We start from the raw sequence: 9,399 nt of genomic DNA on the forward strand, positions 1-9,399 counted from the left end.
CAAAGCAACACCTGTTTCTGTTTATACTGATAGTGCTTTTCAAAGCAATATCTCTTAAGTTTTAACAGTAAAAGACTGTTCACACCAAGGACAATAGCTACATCTATAAAGTTTTTATAGTTTCATTCTAATTCTCTGAGATGTCCACAACACAACTATAACCATAACAACACAGAGGAACAATACTGTCGGAATCACTTTCAGTATGACTTTTTCCAGCTTCGCAAACAGGGGAGGCAAATATAGCTTACATAATACATCCCACAGCAGTGTCACCAAACTCAAAGTGTAGAATGATTCTGATTATCAGGACAGACTGCCCACAGTTGTTAAGCAGATCCTGCTTGTGTCTTTCTAGTACTTCTGCCTCCAGCCGCTCAGACTTAAAGAGGAAAACATACATGCTTAGGCTTTTAAACAATTGTCTTAATTGACAAAACAGAAATTGGAAGTTCCTGGTTAGAGAAAGCATGACTAAATTCAAACCTGAAGTTAAAAAAAAAATCCTAACATGGACCTCTCTTTCTTAATCCTTCATTATGTATTTGTATTTATTTGGCTATGTTCTTCACACCTACACAGTATGATAGAGAGTTATTTAAGTGGCTCTATTTGTATTTCATACAGTAATAGCCTGCCTTTCTTTCTGGCACACCTTTCATATCTCAGCTTATCTGTCACATGTCAAAGCAACACCTGTTTCTGTTTATACTGATAGTGCTTTTCAAAGCAATATCTCTTAAGTTTTAACAGTAAAAGACTGTTCACACCAAGGACAATAGCTACATCTATAAAGTTTTTATAGTTTCATTCTAATTCTCTGAGATGTCCACAACACAACTATAACCATAACAACACAGAGGAACAATACTGTCGGAATCACTTTCAGTATGACTTTTTCCAGCTGGTGTATGATCAAAAGACTGACAGCCAATCAGAATCAACTGAATAATTAAAGTGCCAGATGACATAACTGCAGCTTGTGCTTATAATAAACAGAACATGATTGAGCATTGTTGTGGGTGCCAATATGTTTATCATTATAGTTATCATTCTTTGTGTGAATGGGCATTTAATACAGCATTACAACAACAACAAACACATTAAAACAAATTCAGTCAAATATAAGTAAATATAAAGTAAAATCATGTAGTATTTTTCCATTTGATACAGTTCACAGCAGGTCTAAATGAATTGTTCCTTAATCTAGTTCTCAGATTAATAATAATATGAATCAATCGAATCTTGTTATCAGCGAATAATGAAATAGTGTTTGAAATTAGGATATTCTTTATGAATTTTGTGCTCCACAGAAGATAAAGTCATAGAAGGAAGGAAGGAAAAGTCAGGTTTGGAGGATGAGTAAATTGTGACAGAAAATTAATCATTGGGTGAACTAGCCCTTTAATTCTTAGTAATGCAGTGGAAGTTTTTATTTTTTTCTGTCAAGGTTTTATTTGTTAATTTGTATGGTATGTCTATGTGTGCTATGATATGTAAGCATTGTTGTTTTTAAGTCAATTGAGGAAACCTTTTTTAGAATGAGGAGGAGACAGACTCAACAAACTCAATATATCAACAAAAATGAGTGAAAAGAAGAATGCAAATGCAAAAAGTCACTTATGTTATGTCCACAAACTGTATGTTATTCCTGTACATGATTCATGTTGTCGTATGGGGAAAGTCCCTCCTTAAAAATATGGGTAAGACTCTGTGTCAGCAGTCATACCACTGTATGCAACTGGAGTGCGTTTCCCTTTTATCTGCTCCTCGAGGGGAGGAAGGTCACAAGGAGAGGGCAGACGAGTCTCTATCCTTAGCAACCCAGTCTCACCGTTTCCAAAAGCTCTCATGTCCACTAAACCTCTTATTTTGGAGCAAGCAGGCAAGGCTATAATAGGACAACTGGACCCTTTGACTCTCAGGGGCCATCCGGGGGTGGCAGCGGAGAGGAGTGTGATCTATTTGAGGTGATGGACGTCCACACATGGGCCAGCATTAAAGCAGCCGGGCCGGCTATCATTTATTGCACTGGAGAATGCTTGATCATCATGCCTGCCAATAAATACTAGCATGTCTGATGCGCTGGCCTCAACATGCACCCGCTGCCCACAGAATGCCCTGCTGACAACGCTGAGGCGCTCAGGTTACTTGTTGTGTATTGACTGCCATGCTGGATTCAAGGGGGAGAATGGATATAAACGCAATAACCTTTGCCACGTTATGTAATGCTTAAAGAAATAGTTCTCCCCAAAAATGAAAAGTCTAACAGCATTTATTTACCTGCATGTCTTTGGATGTCTTTCTTCCGTGGAACTCAAAAGAAGATATTAAACCAGAATGTCCAAGCTTCTCTTTTACATATAATGGAAGTGAATGGAGACCACAGCATTTAGCAAGATTTTAAGTGATGGACTTAAATTTTACTCTGTTCCTTACATAATCCCGTCATATGGCTTCAAATGTAGTGCACAGGTCACCTTTATGGTGCATTTATGGTACTTTTTTGTTTGACAGTTTTGGTACCCATTCACTTTCATTGTATGGAAGAGAATAACATAGCAACATGAGGGTAATTATGACAGAATTGTAACTTTTTGGGTGAATTATAAATACAATTTAAACGTTCATTACCGTCCAAAAGTTTGGGCTTTGTAACATAATTTGTTAAATGTTTTTGAAAGAGTCTCTACTGGTTTATTTGATCAAAAATACAGTAAAATATTGTGAAATATTATTCCAATTGAAAATAATTATTTTCCATGTGACTGTATTATAAAATTAAATTTTTCTTTTTTTTCAGGATTCTTTGATGAAAAAAAAAGTTCAAAAGAACAGCATTTATTTGAAATAGCAACAACATTCATGATATTACAAAAGATTTCTGTCACTTTTGATCAAATGAATGCATCCTTATTTAGTAACTGATTGTGCAAATGTTTGACCCACGTATAACACATTACATATGTGTCAATTTGCATATTTGCACATTATTCTATTACATTTTTTAGTATAGGCCTAAATAGTGTGAATAGTGCATTCGCATGAAACATTCCATGAATAAAAACTGCACTTCAAAGACCTGGATGATGCACTTATTAATAAGTGTGGAATGATGAACCCTTCATGCACTCGACGGTTTTCACACAGCTTTTCTTATGCAATGGAAGGACTATCAGACTCCAATGCTAGATTACAAAATAACCTTATGAAATTTATAAACTAGATAGTAGAATACATAGTGCATTTTATAAGTGCATAGTGCATCATTTGGGACACAGCTGTTCCTGTTGGCACACTTTTATGTCCCTGTGGTCAATTTTTATTAAAACTAATTTCACCAGTTTTTTCTTTTTGTTATATGAAGGTCACATTATAAATGTCCTGGAAACTCTTTACCTGGCCTTAGTAATTTTTGCTACTTTTAAAATGCCTTTTATTGTATTGTTTTACTCTTGTCGCAGACCCAATCTTTCAGTCTTAAAATATGAAAAAGTAAATTTCCACACTTTTCCAATGCTATTTAAGATGTAATGGAAAGGCCATTGTAAAGTAACACTGAAAACGTTTGTGGGTAAAAAAAAAAAAAAGACAGACTTCACCTGTGATGCATGTATGTCTATGAAAAGGTGTGAAAAGCATGTTTTAAGAGAGTTTATTTTCTGAAAGGCCACAGGGCCAAAAGTGCCCATAGTCTAGAAAACACCCATATATTACACTTGTGCCTGGAGAATTTCGGTATGTTAATTACCTGTGTAGAAAGGTAGCTGTTGGTAGTGCTTTCATCTGTCATCTGAACATATAACCAAATATGCATTTGTTTCATCTGTCTGTCCCTCCATCTGAATGCTGGACTCAAACCAGTTACCTGAAGGTAAAGCAGTCATGACCAGGATACCATTATTTGTACCACTGTTAAGAATCCATTTAGTCACCTGTCAATAACTGAGGAGTTATTGGGACAGCCACACAAACAAACTGATTACATATTATATTCTTCTAGAGTGAAATTGTATTTATCATTTGTGTGATGTTGAAGACCTCCCATCCTTTGGTGTAGACGGGTAATAACCTTGAGCTTATCAAAATTCCTCGCCAAGGTTTAGGTTCGTGCTGGTCAACCTAAAGCAACAGATTTTGCAATATTAATTACATTTAAGATTATATTTCTTATCGTTTTGACACATATGCTTTCAATGAGGGTTTCAAATAATTCAGTTGCCACAAATATTACATTTCAAGTTATTTAAGGTGCGTATTTTTCCAAGAAAAAATCTAAGTAAAGTACAGGTGGTCGTTGCTTCCAAGTTGCTGCAATTTTGTTGTTTTTGTCTTTTTTTTAAAACATGTCTAATATTTTTTTAGTTTTAGCTATTTTAGTACATCAAGTTAAACGAAATGAAAATTACAAACGTTGCCTCGGCAACTAGCTGAAATAAGTTTATGTTTTTAATATTTTATTTCAGTTAATGTTTATTGTATTTCAAGGAAGATAAATGCTTTTTTTAATGGCTTTAGTTTACTGAATATATAAAGAAGTCTACTAAGGCTGCATTTATTTGATCAAAAATAGAGTAAAAATTCTTATTTGAAACTGACAATACCAGGAAACACAATGTTTGCCAGATTTATACATAATCTCAAAATGTTCTGACCGTGCATCTTGCTCAGTATTTATTTATTTTTTTTACTTGTTTTACAGTCCGAGTAAACATTCGTAAATCAAGATACATTTACTTGAGAAGCAAGATTACTTGAGGTATTAGGTCTTGCTTTCTGATCGTTTTTCCCTTTAAAATTGATTTATGCTTAAAATAAGAAAAATATACCTTCCAATAAACTTAATTTCAATAGTTTCAAATACTTGATATTGATTTTTAATAATTTTTTTAAACGTTTTTTTTTTTTTAGAAAACAAGACTTTAACAATGACTCTCATGTCATGTTGTCATTAAATGTAAATTGTAATCATTAACATAATTTTTTTGCTGCAGTGTGGTGACAATTAATTAGTGGAAATCGGTTTCAACCCATCCTAGGGTATAAATTAATTAATTTATTGAATGAAAGCTACATATTTATAATGTCTGACACAGTATTTTTGCATCTGACGTACTGAGTGATAATACTTTACATACAGTTGTATTGTAGTTTTGTAGACTGTTTTGTCCCAGCAACATATAATTGGCATATAGCATGCTTATTGCTATTTTCATGTTTGCTAATTGTGCAGTGGTGATGCTAGTTGAAGTGGTTCTCCACTAGATGGTGTCGATGACTAAGGAAACATCTTTCGTTTCATCACATCTGCAAATGCTTGTTACTTGGTGTCCGAGTAAACATTCGTAAATCAAGATACATTTACTTGAGAAGCAAGATTACTTGAGGTATTAAGTCTTGCTTTCTGATCGTTTTTCCCTTTAAAATTGATTTATGCTTAAAATAAGAAAAATATACCTTCCAATAAACTTAATTTCAATAGTTTCAAATACTTGATATTGATTTTTAATAATTTTTTTTAACGTTTTTTTTTTTAGAAAACAAGACTTTAACAATGACTCTCATGTCATGTTGTCATTAAATGTAAATTGTAATCATTAACATAATTTTTTTGCTGCAGTGTGGTGACAGTTAATTAGTGGAAATCGGTTTCAACCCATCCTAGGGTATAAATTAATTAATTTATTGAATGAAAGCTACATATTTATAATGTCTGACACAGTATTTTTGCATCTGACGTACTGTTGTATTGTAGTTTTGTAGACTGTTTTGTCCCAGCAACATATAATTGGCATATAGCATGCTTATTGCTATTTTCATGTTTGCTAATTGTGCAGTGGTGATGCTAGTTGAAGTGGTTCTCCACTAGATGGTGTCGATGACTAAGGAAACATCTTTCGTTTCATCACATCTGCAAATGCTTGTTACTTGGCTGATGTTTTAAAGCAGAGAAGCGGAGTAGTCTGAGCATTTTTGCAGAAATGTATTACTTAATACTCAATGCTTTATACATAAATATCTGATCTGCCTCACGATCCAGTAGTTATTAAGGATAGGTATTTTTGACTTCATGAGGTTTTTTTCTTAAAACTGAAAGCACCGTGCTATTATTCCCCATTAAATATATTGTTCGGAGTTTCAAATTCCTTATTATGTATAGAATTGCATAAACATGTTGACAATATTCTTTAGGAGATCTTCATAAAGATGAATGAGCCATGCCTTTGAGGATTTGAGGAAAGATTTTTCTGCCTGAAAGTATGAGGTGAAGTGCTTGGCCCGCTCGAGTCCAAACCTACAGGCTCTGTTGGCACTTCTGTATACTGTATTCCTAATAATGGCCTCCCCCTTTTGTTCACCATCTCTTTGGGTCCAAAAGAGAACAGATGGAAGAAATTAAACAAGCACCAAGCCATTGCTGCTGTTCTATTAGATATCTGAAGAGAAAATACAATTATTGCTAAAGTGGAAACATACCGCTGGGGGATTACGGGAGGCCTGGGGTTGTATGTTTTCAGAATGATTGAATTTTGGTTGACCTGGGGGTGAAGTGTTTAGGGCTGTTTGGGTTAAAGATGAGGATGGCGAATGGGTAGTTTACAGGAGCGGCTGTTTCAGTTCTCATATCTTTACCACTTAATTCTCATTTCCTCTTTTGAGAATCTGTTATGCTTAACAATTAGTCAGTTTGTTTATAGGTGTGTCTCACAGGTTATTTTTTTGGGCGGGGAAGAGGTTTAAATTAATAGTTCACCCAAAATAATATTTTTTTTTGGTGAAAATCTGCTCCCTTTCGGGCCATCCAAGATGCAAATGACTTTGTTTCTTCATCAGGTTTGGAGAAATGCAGCATTGCATCAGTGTCTCAGCAATGGATGCTCTGCAGTGAATGGGTGCCATCAGAATGAGAGTCCAAACAGCTGATAAAAACATCACAATAATCCACAAGTAGTCCACAGCACTCGTCCATCTGGAGAAGACAAAAGCTGAAACACATCCAGCATTAAGACGTTTTTATCTCAAATACATCAAGTCCATAATCCATAATAATGCTTCCTCCAGTGAAAAAGTGCATCTGGTGTTGTCTCTCACAACAGAATCCAGCCACATATTTGTTTAGAGCTGTTTAAACGCTGCTTGATCTGTGCAGATTTCTCTGCTGATTCAGATGAGATGACTTTTTCCACCGGAGGAAATGTTAGTATGGAGAGAACTCGTATTTTAGCGACAGTTTAAAGTTAAAATGTCTTAATGATGTATTTGTTTCTTACAAACACGCAGCTTTTGGCTTCTCCAGATGTTGTGGATTACTTGTGGATTATGGTGATGTTTTTATCAGCTGTTTGGACTCTCATTATGACGGCACCCATTCACTGCAGAGCATCCATTGCTGAACAAGTGGTGTAACGCTACATTTCTCCAAATCTGAACTCATCTACATCCTGGACATTTTCACCAAATGTTAATTTTTGGGTGAACTATTCCTTTCACGTCTCTTTGAGGACGAACAACTCTTGATAAACAAGATATAAAGTGATAAACTCATGTAGCAGGGTTGATAAAATGAGTCTAGGAGTGATTCCTACTCAGGGAACCATGGTTACATAAGTAACCTGAGACGATTTCTCTGCTGATTCAGATGAGATGACTTTTTCCACCGGAGGAAGTGTTAGTATGGAGAGAACTCGTATTTTAGCGACAGTTTAAAGTTAAAATGTCTTAATGATGTATTTGTTTCTTACAAACACGCAGCTTTTGGCTTCTCCAGATGTTGTGGATTACTTGTGGATTATGGTGATGTTTTTATCAGCTGTTTGGACTCTCATTATGACGGCACCCATTCACTGCAGAGCATCCATTGCTGAACAAGTGGTGTAACGCTACATTTCTCCAAATCTGAACTCATCTACATCCTGGACATTTTCACCAAATGTTAATTTTTGGGTGAACTATTCCTTTCACGTCTCTTTGAGGACGAGCAACTCTTGATAAACAAGATATAAAGTGATAAACTCATGTAGCAGGGTTGATAAAATGAGTCTAGGAGTGATTTTATCCAGATATTACAAGTCAAAGCAGACACGTCTCATGTTTAGACGTATCCTGACTTATGAAACGATGAATGCATTAAATCAGCTTTTTACAGTAAGATGATATGTTCTTTAATGGCTGTAGAAATTATTTTCTAAATCATCGTTTGAGTTGTAGGAATTGCATTTACCTGCCAAATGTGTGTTTGGAATATCTAACATATTAGATGTGTGTTAAGACCAAACCGGGTTTGCAGTCATCATTTTACAGATTACAACCACATAGTTATGGTTTTGAGTTTTTCTTGGATGTTTGATTGGCTCAAAAACGGCGTATATAAAATGATTTAATGATACTGTATAGCTCTCAAAGAACATTAATGACTTGATAAACGTGAGGATATTTGTCAGAAAGTCTACAGTTTCTCTTTGAGTGACGTGCTCAGGGTAAGTTAAGTTTCCAGGGCTAGAGTTCCCATCTATATTGCTAACCCTAATAAAAACTGACCATGGTTTTGGGGGCGATATACTAATGAAAAATATACCTGTAGAGATTTGTCAACCAGCTTTTTTGAGTATCATTGTGGTTATACCAGTGTTTTCTGCCCCATTTTTTTTTACATTTCCAAAGTAAAAAACTTTTTTTTTACTGATACAACCATAACATGGCAAGCAAACACATCTTCCTGAAACCTCCACTGACTGAACTCACTGAATCAGTCAAATGCTTAATGAATCAACATCTAAATCGCTTACTGAATTGTAATGATCTTTCCTTTCGCTGATGTCCATCACAAGTAAGTTTTGTAGGGATTGTGAAACATATCATTTCTGACTGGTTGCTTTAATGGACTTATATGTTCATATGGATCTTATAAATTTCATAAAAGTGTGTATATCGTATTCTTTTTTATATAAATCCACTTTGTATAGTAACTGAATTGAATAATCTGTTTAGTGAAGTAATCAAAACTACAAGAGTTGTAGTTATTTGTAGTTAGACTTTGTTAGCAAGTAAAAGGCCTTTTAGTGTTATATTATTATATTATATTATATTAAAAACGTCTCAGGTTGTGGTACACGTGTTGTTTTGCTGTGAAATCTTTACTGATTTTATAAAGTAAATGTAGAATAATTTTAATTTTGTTAGTAATATTTTAAGATGAGCTCTTATTGGACTGAAGTTGATTGTCCAGACAGAAGTTATGTTAAAATATGAGTCTTAAATATGATCGTCAGGCTTTTGAGGTACGTTTATTTGTTCATCTCTCGATAATCACTGCATTGCATTGCATCATATGTTTTGATCATAACAAGTGGTGTAACGCTACATTTCTCCAAATCTGAACTCATCTACATCCTGGACATT

This window comes from Sinocyclocheilus grahami, unplaced genomic scaffold (assembly GCF_001515645.1).
Source record: "Sinocyclocheilus grahami isolate Dianchi unplaced genomic scaffold, SAMN03320097.WGS_v1.1 scaffold326.1, whole genome shotgun sequence".
In the NCBI taxonomy this organism is placed as follows: domain Eukaryota; kingdom Metazoa; phylum Chordata; class Actinopteri; order Cypriniformes; family Cyprinidae; genus Sinocyclocheilus; species Sinocyclocheilus grahami.